General features: G+C 44.6%; 1 protein-coding gene across 2 annotated transcripts in view; it reads left to right on the forward strand.

Annotated features, from left to right (window-relative positions):
* atosb (atos homolog b) overlaps positions 1-21,658 on the forward strand; it is an 86,542-nt gene that overhangs the window by 29,188 nt on the left and 35,696 nt on the right. The gene's annotated exons all lie outside the window — the stretch shown is intronic.

The following is a 21,658-nucleotide window of genomic DNA, read 5'->3' on the forward strand; positions in this document are numbered from 1 at the left end:
CTAGGTATCTCCACAACCCGGTGATAGTCAATCCCGGAGATGAGCTCTTCGCTATGCCCTCACGATCTATGTTAGGCTACTGAAGACGGCACTCGTCTGTTCGAGCGTCTTTTTGTTGCCACTGAGGAGCCTTCCCAAGTCCAACCACCACCAGATCAGGGAACGGAATCAACCGAACAGAGTCAAACCACCCTGAGCCTGCAGGCTGAACTGCAGCAAGCAATCGATGCGTGCGTGAAAAGTCCAGAGCACTATTCAGCCAACGTCTGTAGAAGCCGAGTGAGCCTCAGTGTGCGGACAGTTCGTCACTAAGCTTAGAAACCGGCTGAGCGACTGCTCCATCAATGCTTTTTGCTTCCTCAAGTCCCACTTTATCAAACAGAGGAAAGTGAAATAGCCTAATCGAGATGGGATAGGAATTTGGTTCATTTAAATGTTTAGGCTTAGGCCTAGTGTAGCCTACAATGTAAGCGCAAGGGATTTCTTTTTTACATATCCTACTTTTAAATTGCGAATTTGAGCTCTTTCGTTTTCACATGTTGATTTTTATAAATAAAATGTTTAATGTTTTACATTATTATACAAGTATTCAGGATCAGGATTGATTTTAAAATCTTAATTTTTATTTTTAAGGCTCTACATGGTTTGGCCCCCCACTATCTGGCTGAACTGATTCAAGTTCGGGCGACATCTAGAACCCTGAGGTCCTCCTCCGAGACTCTTTTAATAGTCCCTTGATCGAGACTTAAGACCAAGGGTGACCGAGCTTTTGCGGTGGCTGGCCCAAAGCTCTGGAACAGCCTCCCTCCACACATTAGACATGCACAGAACCTAGGGCTCTTTAAATCTCAGCTTAAAACACACTTTTTTTCACTGGCTTTTGAGGCCTGATAGCCTACATCCCCTGTCCTGTTTTGTGTCCTGTCCTTTTATTGTTCTGTGATTATGTGCACTTTATTCTGTTTTTTGTTTTAGCTTATTTTATATATTGTACAGCACTTTGGTGCAACTTCGGTTGATTTTAAATGTGCTTTATAAATAAAGTTGACCTTGACCTTGACCTACAATATCATTATTCTGTTGCATTTATTTGTCTACATAGCATAAATCCAATTTTAAAAAGCACTTCCAATTTCTACAGGAAACCCGGGAAATGGTCTGAAAAATCCTGGGATTTATAATCAGATAAATCCGGGAAATTCAGCAACCCTAGTCAGGAGATCTAGAGGGTGGGGTTAGCTAGAGCTAGAGGGAGGGGTAAGGAGATCTAGAGGGTGGGTTTAGCTAGAGAGAGGGGTCAGGAGAGTTAAAGGGATAAAACAGTGGTTGAATATGACATGACAGTTATCTGTAAAATCAGAGTGAATATGTCCATAAATGTTGTTATTCCATAATTTTTTAGTACTATAAAACTCATTTTTGTATGCCCAAATTTCCCCCTATACAAGTTCACCTCATTCTGTGGGCGTGTCAAAGAGAGCGAGAGAAATGATTGACAGGCCGTTACCCCAACTTCCACACATTTGTTGTTTGTAACCATACTTTAGTTACCTCGGCACCAGGAAGTGTACAGGCATTTACAAAGTCCTAAATATAAGCAACGTGGGATGTCACACTACCTTTTAAACCCCAAACATTATGAAGATACACAATACCTAACAGGCCATATCCTCGAATTTGCATTATTTGGAAAAATGATCCCCCGCGACAAAGAGGAAAAGCAGCCGACCACGCAAGCTTGGAGGCTTGTGCTATTAGACAAACAGCTTTCAGCCAGCTACGAACAGTATAACGTTAAGCTAATCAATCAAATAATTGCAACTGTGGATCTTACCAGAAGACATCATTTTTGATGTGAAGCCGACATTAAATCTGCATTGTTCTCTAGTCTAATTATTTATCGAAGGTGGCCAACACAGCTAGCTGCACTCTGAAACATTATTGTTCTGGGTTCAACATTGTCAGTTGTGGTGATATAAAGGAATCAAGCAGAATACCACTGCAATAACTGATTATTAGTCAAATCAATTAAATCATTATAGCCCATTTCATATACAAAGGCAACACAATACACTTTACAGAAAGGGGGAGAGGATGTAGCCTACATCTAGCCTATTATTAAGTTATTTTATTAAATTATCCTATTAATTAAGTAGCAGACTTAATGCGGAGCACAGCGATTCAATGTTTGGAGAGACAGAAGGCCGTGCACCAAAACTCCATGAGCGCACAGTGGACAAGGGGTAGCCTACTCCGGGGCGCGGTGGAGTCCGGAGACGTAACAGGTCATGCAGTCAATAGTTCTCTTTTTGAATGTTATTGTAATGCCCTTTTGGTTATAATACAATATCGCTACTGGAGCTGTTTAATAAAAAAATTTGCAATGCTTCCTGCAGTGGTGCTGTGGAGCAGAATACCACTTCAGTGATGATAAGGCACATGACAGAATGTTTTGTAGAACATAATTATTTTGTTTTAAATTAAACTTGATTTAATATTTTCACCCCCCACCCCAAAATGTAGTAAACATAATTTTATCACAATAGCCCCTATATGCGCAGCACAACACTGCAATACAAGGCTTTAGGACATACAATTCAGTACACAGGTGTGTTTGATCAAGTGAAGATGATGTCATTATGAGAAGTAGGCAGTGCTGGAAATGGGGGGGAATGTGGGGGAACGGCATTCCCCGAGTAAAACTCGAGGGGGAACAGCGTTCCCTCTCAGATTTTGAAAATCTATTTAATGTTTTTTATTGGGGGGAATCTGAATATGAATCACTATAGCACATCTCACACCATGTCTAAAACCCATTCATTTTGCTGAATGCACCCGAATGCGCCACAAATCCAGACAGCCAATGGGAACGTGTGAATGTTCCTGCTGGAATCAGCTCCTTTTTGGACTGTTCAGTAAGACGCATCAGACGACATTGGTCGGATCATCAGCAGGTATGAAGCTCAACAATGTGCTTTCTAAATAATGGTGGCATTTGTCATCTAGTCTTGTTAATGTAATGTTAATCTTGATTATCTGACGATCGATTAATTTCTTTATTGTTGAAAATGTAAGTCAGTGCGCGCGTGGTATTTTGAAATGCCCACTGAAGTTAGCTAGCTACCGCGAGTAGTTGCTAGGTAACGTAGCTAGCTACGTTAGCTAGCTAACGTTAGCTAGCTAACGTTAAGGAAGTAGTAAAGGGAAAATGCATGTTTAGCCCTATTTAAGGTCACTTATGATCATATACAAAATAAATGTTGACAAAACTAGCACTTTTAGGAAAGTCTGATAATTGCTCTACCACCGTTTTGTCCATGGATGTGGGTGGGCACCGTAAAAAATCATTCAAAAAACATGTTAATCTCTCAAATTCAAAGACAAGAAACTCACCGAGGTGTTAGTTGGCGTTCTGACATATAATTCGCCATAAAGTAAGATTCTAGTTAATCTGGAAAGGCTTTTTAAAATATTTAGCATATAACTATTTATTCGCAGCACATACGTGTAAACTTCCGCAAACTAGGTAGCCTAGCAACATAAACAATAACAATAGCTACCATAAGTAGTTCCGCTTCCTGAATCCCCTCTGCGGATTGATCTACACATCTACAACGGTCGCTTCAATACAAGTCAATGGATTTCATAAAATGATCAATAAAACCCTACAGGATTCATACTTTGCGGCGAATTTGATGTCAGAACACCAACGGACACCAATTACCCCTCGGTGAGCTTCTTGTCTTTGAAATCGAGAGTTTAACATGTTTTTGAAAGATTTTTCAAGGTGCCCACCCACATCCATTGTATGACCAAAACGGTGGTAGAGCAATTATCAGACTTTCTCAAAAGTGCTAGTTTTGTCTACGTTTTGATCTGAACCATTGTATATGATCATAAGTAACCTTAAAACAGGGCTTAACATGCATTTTCCCTTTACCACTCCTTTAACTTCGTCAATCACTGACTGTCTGACTGTCAGGTGAAAGGATCACACCTCTTGTTTTAAATTTCTGCACTCTGTTTTGACTTTGTTTGAAGTTAGATCTCAAAATTCATGATAGCTGATTATGATCTTAGCTACGTAAGTTAGCTCTTATAGCTAGCTAATGTTAACTGACTGAAGATGTTAGCTAGCTAGCTAACCTCCTAGATTCTGTTGCTTATGTTATCTAGCAAGCTAGCTATCAATCTCTCAATTGAGGCAGTCATTTTATTTTGGGAAATGCAAAAGTGAAGAACTTTATGACAACTGGGATTTTTACATTTATGTCATGTTAATATCAGAATTTCAACACATATGAAGAGTTCATTTGGGGGCCTAAAGTTGCTTATTAATAACTATTGTTTCTCATTGTCTCATTTGCCGTTTACAGAGAATAGAGGAGAACTGAGGAGACAGAATGGAGAGGACAGCAGAGGTTAGATGAGGCAGTGTCAACCCTTTCTTTTTAAAAGACATACATTCATGTTAATATCAGAATTCCAAGATTTCATTTGGCAGCCTAAAAGTAGTTTATTAATACAGTATTCTCATTGTCTGTCATGTGTCTTTAACAGAGAAGAGAGCGGAGGAGACAGAATGCAGTGGTGAGGAGAGGAAGACAGCATGAGAGTAGCAGAGAATGGCAGGAGAACATGTTTTGGAAGCAAGCAGCCATTAAGCATTAATAAAATCCAGGGGAAATAATCAGTAGATCTCTGTAATTTTTTTTTATGTTGGCCTAGCTATCATAGTCATGAGTAAAATCAATAAGAAGCAAGTCAAGCATTTACCTCTTCGTTTTAACAGAACTAATAGTATGATGCTTTTTGTTTACAACATCTGTGAATTTAAAAACAGTGCATTAGAGTTTACAGTAGATCTGCATGCATAGTGCATGCCGCTTATGCTTGCTACTCTGCTTTCATCTACCGCCGCTGGCTAGCCCTCCTGAGGGTGAAAAGATGAGCCGAGTGCGTAAGCCTCCTTCTGCCAGTACAAAGCCACTCCAACGCCAAGACTCTTACAGTGCCTCCCCGCGGCCACACATGGTAACTGGGTACCTCGCGGTCCCAGTCTAAACTGTAGGGGATCTCGGAGCAACAGTGGGCCTCAGAGGCAAGGCGCGCAGGCCCACCCGTGTGTGGACACGCCCTTGCTCCTGCCGACCATTGTCCCAGCTATGGGCTAAGGGCATGGGCAGATGGGGCCCACAGCCATGGTAGGCAACCCATCTAGGAGAAGGTCACTCCGAACAAAAACCACAGGTGCTGCTCACGCCTGGCTCCACACCGTATACCATCTGGAGGTGTGGAGCAAGGGCGGATGAAGGCTTTAAGCCCAAAACGGCCAGAGTAGGGCTGTGAGGAGTTGCACCCCACAGTCCTTAACTAGCATTGTAAGGCCTGACAATGGAGACACTGATCATCGAGAATCCTATACTTCCGGCGGCAGGAGTCTGCAGGAACCAAGCAGTAGACGGTGGTGCTGGTCCTCCCTCGGGGGGACACTGACGACTGGACCCCAAACCCTCTCCATTGGGGAGGAAGTTCAGTTCAGTCTGACCACAGCCCACTGTCCAATGCACTTTTGCGCTGTAGGAGACCATTTATTATGGGAACCTTCAACGCAAACACAGTAAGGGAGGAGACACGGCTAGAGGAACTAGCGCACTGTGTTGGTGAGAGGGGAGTGGAGATCCTGGGAGTCCAGGAGCACAGGAGAGTGCACACTGACCAGCCAATTGTATACCGCAGAGTGGGGGAATGTTTGTTCATCACCTCATCTGCATGGCGGAATGATGCCCAGGCTGCCACTGGTGGTGTGGGGCTAATGGTGAGCCCTCGAGCACGAAAAGCTCGTAGGGTGCAGCAACACACCGACAGGATCCTTATTGCTGACTTCGAGGGGAACCCGGTAACAGCTGTCATGAGTGTGTACTCTCCCACCAACGCAGCACCAGTTGAGGAAGTGGAGAAGTTTTACGAGGACCTAAGCACAGTGATCCACTATGTGTCAGCTCACAACTTCCTGGTAATCCTGGGGGACTTCAATGCGAGGCTCGGACCAGAAGATGCACCCTTCACATACAACAACAACACCAATCGTAACTGAGAACATCTAACTGCTCTGCTCACGGAACACAAGCTCCTGGCCGCCAACACCTTGTTCCGTAAGAGAATGGGCAAGAGATGGACATTCCAGGACCGAACTACCGGTATGCTACATCAGCTGGACTACATACTGGTAAGAAGGAAATGGAGGAAGTCCATCCTCAACGCAGAGTCATACAGTACGTTCGACTCTGTAGGCTCTGACCACGGTGTGGTCTCTGTGGGGTGCGTCTGAGCTTGAGGGTCCACAAGAACATCCCGAGGCCTCGGCCCGAATGGGAGGCCTTCGCAAGAAGCCCCGACCTACAGGCCAGCTACACGGCGGAGGTGAGAAGCCGCTTACAACTGCAGGCCAAAGAGGAAAAGCCTCGGACAACATATGGGCAGTTTCTCGCCGCTAACGAGGAGGCAACAAGGAGGTGGGTGCCGACAAAGGGGAGACTCAGAGCCTCCCTCAGATCCAAGCACCCGGAAGTCATGAGGGCGCGGGCACGGATGGAAGAGGCACGTAGAAGCTTTGAGGAAGAGAGGACCACAGACAGTCGGGAAGTGTTGAACGAGGCCAAACAGCAGCTGTTCAACACGTACGACAGGATCAAAGGGGAGGAGCTGATGGAGAAGGTGAGGAAGGTGGAGGCAGTGCATGGCGAACGACAGTACAAGGAGTCATGGAGGGTCATAAACTAGATGAGTGGGTGCAAGAGGTCGAGGGAGGGACAACTAGCAGGCTGCAGCCCAGAGGAGAGAGTGGCCTCCTGGTTCACCCACTTCCGGGATCTCCCAGCACACAACCAACAGTGGAAGGAGCTGAGGAAGAAATACCTGCAGTCCTCACAAATCTTGTGATTGACGATGGCCCCTTTACAGCTACGGAGTTTGCCACAGCAAAGTGTTGGATGGCATCAGAGGTCCCTAAGAACTATGGTCTCGACAACATCATATTGGAGATCTGCTACCAAGCTCTGATTAGCCTGACGTGGCATAGCAAAAATGTACAACCGCATGATGGTAAACTGGATTCGAAATGCCATTGATCCTCACCTGAGGGACAACCAAAATGGCTTCAGAAAAGGAAGGACCACCGTAGCCCACATCCTGGCCTTAAGGAAGATCATCGAGGAGGTGAAAAAGAACAACCTAACAGCAGTCCTGTGTTGAATTGATTTCAAAAAAGTATTTGACTCAATACACAGAGGCGTGAAGGTTAAAATCCTTAAGGCCCTCCTAACCTACTCTGGGCCATAGAGGCCATGTACAGGAGCACAAGAGCCAGAGTTGTAACCCCAGATGGCAACAGTGAGGAGTTTGACATCCTAGCAGGAGTGCTACAGGGGGACACTCTTGCCCCCTTCCTCTTCATTGTAGCCCTGGACTATGCGCTTAGGAAAGCCATCAGCAGGAGCTTGGCTTCATAATAACACCTAGGAAGTCTAGAAGAAACCCCACTGTAGTTCTGGCAGGCCTGGACTATGCAGATGACATCTGTGATGTCCAACTGTGTGGAGCAGGCACAGGAGCTCTTGAACAGAGTAGAGTGCCAGGGTTGGCCTCAGGTTGAATACAAAGAAGACCGAGGCAATCACTTACAACACCCCCCTCGACCACCCACCTCCTCAAGACAGCAGGGGGCAATGCTATGCAATGCTATGCAATGGTAGCGACTTCAAATACCTGGGTTCCCGGGTCAACTCATCATAACATTCACCTTAAGGTGAGAAAAGCGCTGGCATGGAGGGCCCTGAATGGCATGAATAGTGTGTAGAACTCCAATCTCCCTCAACACATCAAACTGAGCTTCTTACATGCGACCGTGGAGTCTGTCCTATACGGCTGTAAAACTTGGACCCTGAAGCCTACCCTGCAGAAGTCCCTGGATGGGTGCTACACCAGAATGCTGCATGTGGTGCTTAATATCAACCAGAACGAGCATGTTACCAACAAGCATCTGTATGGGGGGGCTACCAAAGCTGAGTGAGAAAGTGGCATCCAGGAGGATGAAACTTGCTGGCCACTGCCACAGACATCATGAACTCCCAGCCAGCAAGCTGGTGCTCTGGGATACAACACATGGGCACTGATTAAGAGGACATCCCACACCAACATACATGGATGTACTGAGGAGTGACACAGGAGTGGAGAGTTCTGCGGAACTGGCTGGATGTATGGACAACCAAGAGGATTGGAGACTTCGCTGTCAAGCTCGTCTGAGGACGACCTAATGATGATGAGGGGGTGCTATTCTATTCCATCTGTTTTTGGTGAGTGAAAGTATATTATCCAGCCTTTGTGGTGCTAGTCTGTTGTGCTGGATCGATTGATACTTATACTGTAGATTGTGACTGACGAGTATATAGCAAGAGAGTAGGCCTACTCTACCACTGCTCAAGAGCCTTACTGTGCTGGCAGACACCAAGAAACCTCCATAAGGGTGCTTTGCTACTCGACTTTGCGAGAGCACCCCTCCCCAAAAATATTTTTGCATGGAAATTGCTTGCTGCATTTTTGCGCACATGCAAAAATGTGGGTTCCCCCAGTAAAACCTTCCCATTTCCACCACTGGAAGTAGGCTATTATTTTCTAGAATAATACATGACAAAAAAATAGCACTGGAACTGTAGGCCTACATCTTTATTTTCCCAGAGAGGTAACATTGCGCATACAACATGATATAAAATTAAGACATACTTTCTCATAAAATAGGTGGATGTTCAAATTTTCTAAAATTTGTTCTAAAAATTCTATATTTATAATATCAGGTGACGTTGGCTGCAACCTGCTCTCCAGGACCTGCGCACCTCTAGAGCCCTGAAGCGTGGGACTTGGACCTCCCGAGTCCCAGTATTGGAGTTAGTGATCATGCTACAACAAAAGGGGACAAATTATAAAAATGAATAGTTATAGCAGTTATTTTGCATATACAAAACAACATAAATTACAACAATAGGTTATTTATCGGTAAGTCTACAGCATATCGAATGTAGTTTGAGTGAGAACAATCAGGAGATTCTTGGAGACAAACAGACTTCTAGCCAACTTTGACTAGGTAACGTTGCTTATAGGCCTATACAACATAGCACACTCATAATAGTTCTGGTAGGCTATCACTTTGGAAACCTTACAGCACAGTTTGCACCTGATTAATTCAGTGTTTAATTCCAGGGAAGGGTACAGTATGGTGCGCTGTGCATGCTTCTGCCATTGCACTGGAGGGCTAACGTTACCAAAAGTAAATGCATTGTAGCTTAACGTCAGAAGGGCGGCTGTGCGTTAGTTTGAGCGGGATATATGTGGACACAACCGACTTCTAGACAACTTTGATTTTGTAATGGTAACACTATCAAACTAGCTATATAGCAACATATTCAGCTAGCGGGCTAACGTTAGCCTAAATTGAACTACCCTTGTGTTGAGCTAGCTATTGAAAAGTTGGTTAGCTATTGAAAAAAGTCAACATTTTAAAATGTTGGTAAATTTTCTAGCTAAGGTTGATCATTGGTGTGATCATTGGTGAGATGGTAATCAATCATGCTCTGTATCAAAGCAATAACAAGTCTGTGAACTTACTGATGGGTGGTTATGGCACAAAAGTCAAAATTCAAGTTTTCTTTTGTACTTTTGTGAGCGAGGATAGGCGAGTGCTCCTGAGACATGGGGGACTGGTCATTAGTCGTGTGACGTCACATGAGAAACGAGCTGAAAACAGGACAAAAAAAATTTAATTGTCTAGTTCTCCAAATCTAAAGAACACACACAATTGATAGTTTGATGGTGTTCACACAATGCCCCTATGTACGAATATCATACAAAACCCCAGAAAGTAAGGTTTGGATTGGGGTTTTTATTTTTACAATTTTATTTAACCTTTATTTAACCAGATAAGAACTGGTTGAGATCAAAATCTCTTTTACAATGGTGATCTGGCCAAGAAGGTAGCAAGTTGAAACAGGATATACAGTACAGATAACAACGAGGATACAGAAATACAGTGCAAGAATACAGTGCCAAAAAGCAGACAACAATAAACAATACGGTAAAATACAATGAAGGAACAACAGGTAAGATTAAGGCACAAGTGCAATATAAAATACTATAGAAATAGCCTATAGCTAGACATTGCGGCAGGAGCAGCTTGTGGTAAGCAGTTCTAAGATCTTTTGTTTAAATCTTGGTAAAGAAATAAGTCAATTTTAAGATTTATTTGAAGGTCATTCCAGGACCAAGGGCCAAAATAAATGGTCTCAGTCCGCACAGGTGGCACTTTGAGACGCAGCCAAGCGCTGGATCTGAGGTTATGCGCGTCGTCGGTAAGAGTAAGTTTGGAGCCAATGTACCAGGGTAGCTTGGCAAAGATAGCCTTATAGATTAAGACATACCAATGCTGCATCCTGCGCATGGCAAGTGAAGACCAACCAACTAAAGTGTACAATGTGCAGTGGTGAGTCCTTTAGCCTGAGTTGGAAATGTATCTCAGAGCAGCATGGTAGAGCGGGTCAAGTTTAGCCAGGGTAGTGGGATATGCAGATCTATATACTGTGTCACCATTATCAAGCTGAGACAAAAAGAGGCTATAACTAGGTGTTTACGTGCAGATGGAGATAATTTTAGTCTGTAGAGAAACCCCAGCGTAAACTTGAGTTTCCTTGTTAACGTCTCAATGTGCACTTTATAGCTAAGATTCTTGTCAAGCCAAATGCCTAAGTATTTATATTTAGCAACAAACTCGATAGGAGGTTGTGTGTTTTTCAAAGGCCGTTCAGATACTCAGCTCAACAATGTCAGTCAAGCCAGACAGCATCAAAATTAAAGTATTAAGGTATGTTCACAGTGTGTGGGCCTACTAATGTAGGCCCACACACTTCCCACACTAATGTAGGCCCACACACTTCAACCATCTTCAAAGTGTGACACCTGGGTGTGATTAATGAACTCGGGGCAAATACTTAAGTATTTTAAGAGCTTCGGTGTCGGCCCTGAACATTGAACCATTGCAACATTGCATCCTACCTGACGGGCCGCTCCTACCAGGTGACACAGAGAGGGTTGATGTCGGAACCGCGTAGTCTGACTACGGGGGTTCCACAAGGGTCTGTCCTGGGTCCTCTCCTGTTTTCCCTCTACACTACATCTCTGGGCTCTGTCATTCGCTCGCATGGCTTCTCCTATCACTGCTATGCCGAAGACACCCAACTGGTCCTGTCATTTCCCCCTTCTGATACACAAGTGGAGACATGCAAAGCTGGGTGCTTGGCTGACATCTCGGAGTGGATGACGACACATCACCTCAAGCTCAATCTGGACAAGACTGAGCTGCTGTTCCTCCCGGGGAAGGACTGCCCGCACCGGGACGTCAGCCATTAAACCTCTGGAAGCCGCTGCTCGCCTGGTGTTCAACCACCCCAAGTTCTCCCACACAACTTCCCTACACTGGCTCCCTGTAGCGGCTCGCATCCAGTTTAAAACTCTGGCGCTAACCTACAGGGCAATGAAAGGAACAGCCCCCTCCTACCTCCAGGCCATGGTCAAACCCTACACCCCCTCCTGACCGCTACGCTCTGCTACCTCGGGGCGACTGGTTGCCCCGTCACTCCGAGGCCCCTGCGGTCGATCGACACGGTCACGGCTCTTCTCTGTCCTGGCCCCGCAGTGGTGGAATGAACTGCCCCCTGATGTCAGGACAGCAGAGTCGCTGCCCATCTTCGTCGCAGGCTCAAAACTTCAAGAAGTACTACAACAATCCTCCCTCCTCAGCACTTATTGTATTGTATTGTATTGCACTGTACTTTAGATTGCTATTCTTGCACTTTGCCTTCAGCACTAGATTATGCTCTTAGTCACTTGTTTTAGAAAGAAGATGCACTTGTGAGTTCTGGCAAGTAGTAGTAGTACATTGGCTTTTCCTACGTTAAATGCAATTATTGTAAGTCGCTTTGGATAAAAGCGTCTGCTAAATGACTGTAATGTAATGTAATGAACCCTGCGACCCCATACACGCTGGGTGCTCACTAGAGGATCATTGGGCAGATTTTGGGTCTGATTCTCCCCTCCTGACAATCGCGGGGTGTTCCTGATGCGAGGCTGGTTGGAACTGATTATCGGATCTCTATTTCAAATCGTAAATATCAAACATGTTTATTATTAATCGGGGAGACTCCGATCCATAGGATGTTTTATACCCAGTAATTGACAGTAATCTTCGTACAAGCCCAGAGCACAGTAATATTAATATGGAAAGGCATCTACATGGCAGTGGAAGGTCAGAGAATGTATAAAAATGACAACATTTCTAATTATCACAGGTTTCATGCTCCCTTCCACCTGTGTACTAATAGCAATACTGTTAGTTTGTACAGTAGCAATAACGTTAGCTTCCTCTTCCTCTTCCCACTTACTATATTTGTATTTATCTGATTTTCCACTTTTACTTTAGCATTGGTTAAGCTCATTTGGAAAGCATGCTTGTTTAGAAAGAAGATGCACTTTCTGGCAACTAATAGTTATCTTGACTACGTTGAGAGATGTTGAATGCACTTATTGTAAGTCACTTTGGATAAAAGCGTCTGCTAAATGACTGTAATGTAGTAGTCGTTTCTATATCTCTGCAGCTGAGGACAATGTCTGCCAACATGTTTTTTTTGTTATGTTTGATCACGAGAGTTTCTGCGAGATCCCAAGTCCCTGGAATCGCCACTCTGAAAACGTTTAGTATAAACGCCAAACGTGGCCCTACATCTTGACTGAATCGCCTAGTGTGTGCATTCTTACGATAAAAATATGAACAAAAAGGTTAAAATCTGTCGTTTGTAGTCTCTCACGTTCTTAAAATCGGTTAAGATTTGAAAATCTTCTAGTGTCCACCAGGCATTAGATGACATGCAGGCTGTCTGTGGGTCAAAGTTGTCCCAAGTGCCTCACAACTTGTGTGCTTGTGTCTGTGTGTTTGTCACTGTGTTCTTGGGCTACAATTACCCCCCCCCCCCCCCCCCAGCCCCTCCCCTTTAACTCTAACAACCACCGGCCTTCATGGCCCAAATCTGTGCTTAGCCAGCATGTCAGCACAGACCCCCTGTACACACACACACACAGGCTCAGACAGCCCACTTTAACCTAACACCAGAATGAACCTCCATTTGACTCGCATCGAATTTGACCACAGATGACTGGCATGCTTACCACTAAATGTCCCTTAAGAAGCAATACAAACTATATATTCAGCTCAGACTCACTCCGTTTGCGTAAGCATTTTTAGCTCTTAGGTTTTCCACAGTTAGATGAGCAACATTATTTCTGTCTTCCCTCAAGTCTAGATGTGTACGAGGTGGTGATGGTCAGATGACAGCAGAAAATAAACAGACGCCAGGCTCTATCCACTCTTTCTCTACACCCCCCCTCTCTCTTTCAGTCCTCATCTCATTTTGTCGCTAGTTTGCTTTTTAATATATATATATATATTTTTAATATAATATATGTGTAGCTGTTTTGATTCAGCCATCTTGAAAATGCGGACACAGTCTCTGAAGGCTGCATGGTACTGTAATGCTAAAGGCTAGTTCCCTGCAGTGTTGGCCTTTAGCCTTAAACAATATAGAGCTTACCACTTGTCACACAGCACTCCTTTCCCAGCTGTGTTCATAGGAGTCAGTTGCAGTTACTCGAAATTCTGGCATTGTGAGACTAGTGACTATCTGGCTGTTTTCTCTCATTCTCACTCTTTGTCCCCTTTTTCTTTCTGCATGCCTATTTCTCTCCTTTGTTTCTCGCTCCATTTTCAGTTCTCTTAGTTAATGTGATGTACATGTTGACTGGGTTCCTCAGCGTTATTGAGATTCTCCCCCATTCCGTTGATGCTTGTGCATAACCACATGGGCTATATACATCCATACAATACATATGCATCATCTCAACATCACGTTGCTCTGGAGGGGCAAGGAGCGTGTGGGCCAGTGCATCTCACAAGCCTGCAGCATCTCCCCCTTCTCTCTTGTCTCTGGGTCCAGGCCTAGGAATAGGACCATACTAACCTTAAGACTATAAGGGAAATGGTTGACAATAAGGTCAGAAAAAAAGAGGACTCGCTACACACCCCTGGGTTGCTCCCAATAGGCTAGCATGTCCCTGGGACAACACCCCGGGGACCCAGACCACCTGTTAGCTATGGAAGAAAATAGGGGTTGGGGGTTCTCTGGCTTGTTTTCTCATAGGCCAAGCTTAGTGTCTAGGGTGCGTGCGCGCGCGCGCGTGAGAGAGAGAGACCCCTCAAAGGTAATGGCGTGTGACTACAAGGAGAACATATGTCACTAGAGAGTAATTACAGGGGTGACATTGGACTGGGTCATACTCACTGTGAGGTTGAGTTAGAGGTTTTTATTGTCCCCTTAGGGAAACTGGTGTGCTGCGAGAACACATCACGCAAGGCATCATACATACGTGCATTCACACAGATAGTACAATAAAGACTAACTAAAAAGACAAGGAACAAGAAAACATCATCAACATTTAGGAGGCACCATATATATGAACGTTCAGACCAGCTGGACATTGTAGCCTAGCCCTAACCCTAACCCTAGCCCTAGCCCCAGAGGAAGAGAACATATTTCATTACTTATTAAGGAGCCTGATGGCCTGTCTGACAAAAGATAACTTGCTTCTATTGGTTCTAGAAAAAGGAGCACGGTATCAGTGTTAATTTTGACAGCAAATTATGATTTTGTTTTAGTCATAGTATTTTGACTAAAATGCCATTTCGTTTTAGTCATATTTTAGTCATCTGACTTGTTTTAGTCTAGTTTTAGTTGACTAAATATCATTACGATTTTAGTCGACAAAATCTACCATAGATTTAGACAACTCAAATTTAACAGGCTTAGTTCAATCAATCAATCAAGTTGGATTTATATAGCGCCCTTCATGAAACCCAGAGCGCTTTACAGAGTCCAGTATTCATTCAGACAGTCATACCGGTGGTGGTAAGCTACATCTGTAGCCACAGCTGCCCTGGGGCAGACTGACAGAAGCGTGGCTGCTTGTGTCAGACAGTTTCATAATGAAGCATTCCTCTCCCCCAGTCTGATGCTAACTGTGTTTGTGCCTGATATAGCAAGCTATAACATTATCATGTCAGCACTAGTTGGCTAGTCAGGCTAGCTAACATCAGGCACAGGCTAGCTAACGTCACACCGGAGGAGAGGGGCTATGGCGGCGCCAGGTAGCTAACTTCGTGTTTTATCCATCTAGCTACAGTATAACATTAGAAAGCAGCAGTAGTTGCTTAGCTAGCTTACCCAGACTAGCTAACGCTAGATACCCCCGCCAGCCGCCACAAGCATAGCCCCACTTGTTGCTAGCTAACCTGTGCCTAACATTAGCTAGCCACTAACGTTAGCGTTGCAATGATCAGACACTTCAGTTCTCCCCCGCCACAAACCTACGTGAAACACTGGTTTCTTTTAGCTTGTATTGTATTTGAAGTATTTCAGAAACACACCAGCTAGGTTTTAGCTAATACAGTAACGTTAGCCGGGGGTGGGGGGGTGCTTACCTTCTCGTGAATTTCGGGATGACTGTTCTCCAAATGTCTTTAAGTTTGTTGTATTTTTGCCAGTCATTTTCACCCCACACGGTTTACAAATGGTTTTGTTTTCCTTTGCATCAAATATGAAGTTTATCCAGATGTCTGTTCTCCTCTTTCTCCCGGTGTGCGAACGCTGACAAAGACATTTCTGAACTGTGGTAATTTACTGAACAGTTCAGGCGCAGCAGTCGTATGCTGTTAGTTGACTTCCCGCCGGCCGGTGTAGCAACGGTACTATTCAAATGTAGGCTAAATACACACAGGCTACCTGTAGGTTGCATCCAACTCGTTCTATTAATACATCCATGATCCTACTGCGCACATCCCGAACCTCGACATTCTGATTTGAACTTTTCCCATACGACCCTCCATAACCATTTTAGTCTAGTTTTTATTTGTTGACGAAAATGTGAATAGATATAGTCATAGTTTTTGTCATCATACAATCATTTTTATTTAGTTCTCGTCTCGTGACCATAACCCAAAACATTTCGTTGACGAATAGTTTTCGTCATAGTTCTTGTCAACGAAATTAACACTGCACGGTATCGGCTCCCAGACGGCAGCAACTCAAAAGACGAGGCAAGAGGGTGTCTCTCATTGCTCACAATGTTGTTTGCCTTTGTTACAATTCTGTCTTTGTAAATGCATTCCATCCTTGGAAGCGTAATCCCTAACAGTTTACTGTTGTGACAGTCTTCCTGACAGAGCTTTTCTGTGCTTCAGTGGCATTACCAAACCAGCGACTGATACAGAAGGTCAGGACACTTTCAATAAAGGCACTGTAAAACATTTTGAGCATCTTGTTGTGAACGTTAAAGGACAAGAGTTTCTTTAAGAAGTACATTCTTTGTTGTATCTTCTTACTCAGAAGGTCAGACCACAGGTCCCATTTCAGTTTAGCATCTAGCACAATACACAGGTATTTGTAGTCTGTCACAGATTGAATCTGTTCCCCATTAATAAAAGTGGGCTGAGGGGATTTCTGCTTTCTGAAATCAATGGACATCTCTTTAGTTTTAGATGTGTTCAGGAGCAGGTTTGACATCTCACACCATTTGAGGAAGTAGTCAAGGACTAGCCCATGCTCCTCCTCCTCATCAGACAGGAGCCTCACCAGGGCTGTGTCATCTGCATACTTAATTAAGTGCCTATTGGGGAAAGTGCTAGTGCAAGCGTTGGTGTATAAGATAAACAGGAGAGATAACACACAACCTTGAAGGGAACCTACGCGTGTGGTCATTTTTATCAGAGAGAGACGTGCCTACTCTGACCTGCTGGGTTTTACCGGTAACAAATCAACAATCCATGAAATCAAACCAGCTTCCAGTGAGAGAATTCTGTTGCCAGTATATCAGCTAGAATGCTAGGTTGAATGGTATTGAAAGCTGATGAAAAGTCCACAAACAAGATCTTAGCATGAGTCTTTGGCTTCTCTAGATGAGTGTACAGGAGATGCAGTAGAGTCAGGATGGCGTCGTCCACCCCCCTACAGGCCTGGTAGGCGAATTGCAAGGGGTCCATCAGGTGCTGTGTTTGGGCCACAATGTGCTTCTTCACCAGGCGCTCAAAACACTTCATGACTAACAGTGTCAGAGCTATTGGTCGGAAGTCATTGGGCCCTGTGGGTCTTGGGATCTTCGGCACAGGCACAATGGTAGACGCTTTCCATAGGTCAGGGACTTTACGAAGATAAAGGGAAACATAAAAAATGTCAGTAAACACTGGTGCCAACTGTTCAGCACAGTGCTTCAGGACAGTTCCATCAGGGCCTGGGCTTTTACGAGGGTTACAGCCTCTAAGTAGGTGGAGCAGTTCTGTTTCCTTGATAGAGAAGCTATGTGAGGTAGGCATCACTGTAGGCTCAGGACTGTTGCCACTCTCAAAGCGACAGAAGAAGGAGTTGAGCAGGTTAGCCATCTCCAGTCCTTCACTACCATGTAGGGCAAGGGTAGGTTTATTCCTGCCCTTGTGTGGTACGTTGGTCATCATTTTAATTCCCTGCCAAGCCTCTCTAGGATTGCCAGCTGCGAGAGTGGTCTCTATTCTTTGCTTATAGCTATGCTTATCCAACTGTATTTGTCTCTTTATTTGCCTCTGTAAGTCCCTCCTAACTGTTTCATCCTGGTCTCTATAGGCTTGCTTTTTCTGAGATATAAGCCTCTTCAATTTGCTAGACACCCAGGGCTTGTCATTAGGATATGACTTGCAGGTCTTCGTGGGTATCACTGAGTGTATACAGAAAATTATATAGTCTGACACTGCAGCGACCCAGACATTTATATTAGGGTGCTTAAAAACCTCCCATAAAGTGCAGTCAAAACAGCCCTGCAGGGCCAAAATGCTATCATTCCAGATTCGGACAGTCTTTGTTTGAGGCTTCTCCCTCTCCAGTAGCCTCTGATAGATAGATAGGGCGAAGATAGACGACCTATGGTCAGATGCCCCTAGTGGTGGGAGAGGTGATGACAAGTAGGCACCTTTTACAGTTCCATAGCACCTATCTAGTGTCTTGTTTTTTCTAGTGGAACAGTCCACATATTGGTAGTACGTGCGCAGGCACTGTTTAACGGGACAGTTATTAAAGTCTCCAAGGATAAGCTTGGGTGCATCAGGGGAGAGTGACTCGAGTTTCTGTGATAAGTTAAAAAATAGTCAATGCCTTGTTAAAATTTGCCTTTGGGTGAATGTACACCGCAGTGACAAAGATTTGAGGAAACTCCCTGGGCAAGTGATGGGGCCTGAGAGACGCACAGTAATTCAATGTCAGGGGTGCACAGGCGCTCTCTCACCACAACTGCCCGACACCACTCGTCCCTGATGAGGAGACAGACGCCGCCCCCTCGCGCTTTGCCGTTTATATTGGGGTCTCGATCCGTCCTTAACGCTGAGAAGCAAGAGGGCTCAATTTCGCTGGAGACGTTGTTGTCCAGCCAGGTCTCAGTGATCGCTAGGATGCAGGCGCTTCGATATTCATGCAGGTAGCGGGTGTTGGCTGACAGCTCGTCTGTCTTCGTTCTCAGGGACTGCGCGTTGATGAGCAGGATAGTAGGCAGGGGCAGTTTGTTTTTCAGCTTCTTCAGTCTGCGACGAATGCCACCCTTACATCCGTGTTTCTGCTTCTTCCGAGGAATGGGACTACCGCTCTCTGGGCTCGATTTAATACAGTTCGGTATCAAGTCTGCAATAGCTGAATAGTCCGGAGGTAGGCCTATATCATTCCGTAACAGCAGTAAGGATTCACGGCTGTATTTAAAATCACGGGAGACGCCGCCAGCGGCATATTCGTGATTGAGTCCTTGGGTGAAATCGGCTTGTAAAATCACCACGAAAAGTCAGATCACAGTCCAAAGAACAAGATCCATAATAGATAACTTCAGCATGAAGTGTGAGAATACAGAGTGCTAAACGCATTAATAAAAGCACGCAAAAAGACAAAAACGCAGACAATGCCAGGCGGCGCACGCAGCAGGGCAGCCACAGAGCAGCGCACCTGAAGGTCGATGATGTTGTGTGTGTGTGTGTGTGTATGTACGTATGTGTGATTAGTTGATCTATGGATGCTGGATGTTGTTCAGTAATCTATGTTAGGGTAATACACATCATGTGCGCTTAACTTGGTGTGTGTGCACCTGTGTGTGTCCAGTGTTGCCGTGTCAGAGTTCTGTCCTGTACCATCACCGAGCATGGCCCTGATATAACACTGTCACTGTCACCGTGCCTTCGGTGAGAACATGATGACCCACTGGAAGGCAACCTGATTCTCATTTATGTCACACAAACACGGAACAAGACCGTTGATGGTCTCTCTCTCTCTCTCTCTCTCTTTCTATCTCTCTCTCTCTCTCCCCCTTCCCTCTATCTCAAACACATGCTCTATCTGATCTGTGTCTTCCTCTTTGGTCATACCTTCTCCCCTTCTATCCTTCTCAGCCACTCTCTCCCTCTCCCATCCCCCTCTCTCTCTGCTGCATACCTCCCCTATTAATCCATCCTCCTCCCTCCTCCCTAGATGGGGAATCCCTCTATTTTTCCCTCTCTTTCTCTTTCCATCCCTATTCTCTTTATACACCTGTTTATACAAGCCTCAGTGGGTCCAAATGTCCCTTGTCATCAGCAGACTGTTGTGTAATTTTCTTGCTGCTATTTTCTTGTTGCTATTTGGAGGGAACACTGGGAGGAAGGACAGTATGCTCGTCGTAACACAGACGTGTACCTGTATCTCTAATGCATTAAGGCCAATTTATACTTCGTCGTACGACACTTTTGAAAGTGTCGACAGACAGAAATTTCCCCACTGTTGACAGTTTTTTGGTGTCGGACAGGGGTGTCTTGCGCATATCAAACTTTCTAATGTTGCAGACGCCGTCACTTTCGTCGCACAGCTTTGATTGGATAGATAGATAGATAGAAGGCATGTTCGTTGTCATGGATTAATCAGCCACGCATCGGCAAGTTACCATGGAGGTGATCAGACACTTCGCTGAAGTATAAATGCTAAATGACGGTCAACATATTTTTTCTGTCGACAAACATTTGCCCTACGACACTTGTCAACTGAGTATACGTTAGGCTTTAGGGTGTGCTCTGAGATTAATACTGTATCCCTATGGCACTTCATGCTAAAGCTCTTTCTTTTGACCCATCATTTAAAGGGTTCCACATATGCTAATTTAACCTACCTTCTATCTCTACCTTTGGTCCCGAAAAAATGTGTTCTATAATGTCCTTTGGTCTGAATAAACATGTATTTATTTATCAGGGCTATTTTAGTATCCCCCCCCCTCCCCCCCAGGCTGAATTGACTTGATTCAGAGTATGCTAATTATTTATTTAAATTTGTTCCCGCCAGGTAATGTTACCGCCCACTTTGCTGTTTTGAAAAGATGGCAGCTAATTTGGTTCCTTAAGATTTTGACCTGCCTAGCGTTCCAGAAAACGACAACCACCAGCCGTTACGGTTAGGGTTGCCACCAGGTGCATCAATCAAATGCATCGATTCTATTGACAGGTGTCATTACAGCGATGCGTGTGCAATTTCGAAACAGGATGATGACGTTGCACAGAAAAAGGTCTATAGCTTACCAGCAACTTGTTGGCTAATGTACCCGAGCCTTTTTAGTTAAACCAGGAGGCTAAAATAGCAGTCACATAGGCCTAACGTTATTACCAAAATAGCAAATAGGCGAGCCAACTGTAAACAATCTAAGTGCCTGTTAGAATAATACTAACGTTAGCGCGCCGGCTACAACAGCCACCATCCACACACACAAAGCACAATTCGTGGAGTTTGGTATTTTTGTACTTACAGTTTCAGCGTCTTCACGAACAGTTGGTATAGCATCGTTCCTTAGAAGCAGGAACTTTGCAAGTCCTTGTTCAAACTGGCCGAGATTTATGAACGATTCGCGAGTAAAGTGCGCAGGGCACACTAAGACTGATTTAGGAAGGGTTTCGGGAATATTACAATTATAAATAAAATTCAACCACTTATCCTTTCTTTCATCGTGTGGGAGGGAGTGGAGAGGCTTGTTTGGTTTACCAAATTTAATGTCCACCTCGTAGGAGAGACTGGAGACCCGAGGCTAGGTAAATGATAAGGTGGCCTACGCAACGCGAAGTATGCAAATTCTCAAAAAACGTGACGTCAGGGCCGACACTTCCGGAAAATGAAGCAATTGATAGGAGGGGGGAGGCGGGGAAAGCGCTCACGGGCAATACAGAGAGAGCAGGGAGTGTTAGGAATTGGGACTGGGCATATCAGTAAGACTCTCAAAAACCGAAATGAGGGTGAAAAATACATTTTTGATTGAGTTTAGCATATGTGGAACCCTTTAATACATTAGGAACACCAGCCAGGACATGGTTTAGGTCCTTTCAAACACTAGCCTGATTCAGCTAGTCAATTAACCATCTACTCAATCCCTCTCTTAATTGGTAGAATTCAGTGCAACTGAACAACAACGTTCAGAAGGCTAGGGGTTTCAAATCTGG

The sequence above is a fragment of the Borostomias antarcticus genome, assembly GCF_949987555.1.
Source record: "Borostomias antarcticus genome assembly, chromosome: 23".
NCBI lineage: Eukaryota > Metazoa > Chordata > Actinopteri > Stomiiformes > Stomiidae > Borostomias > Borostomias antarcticus.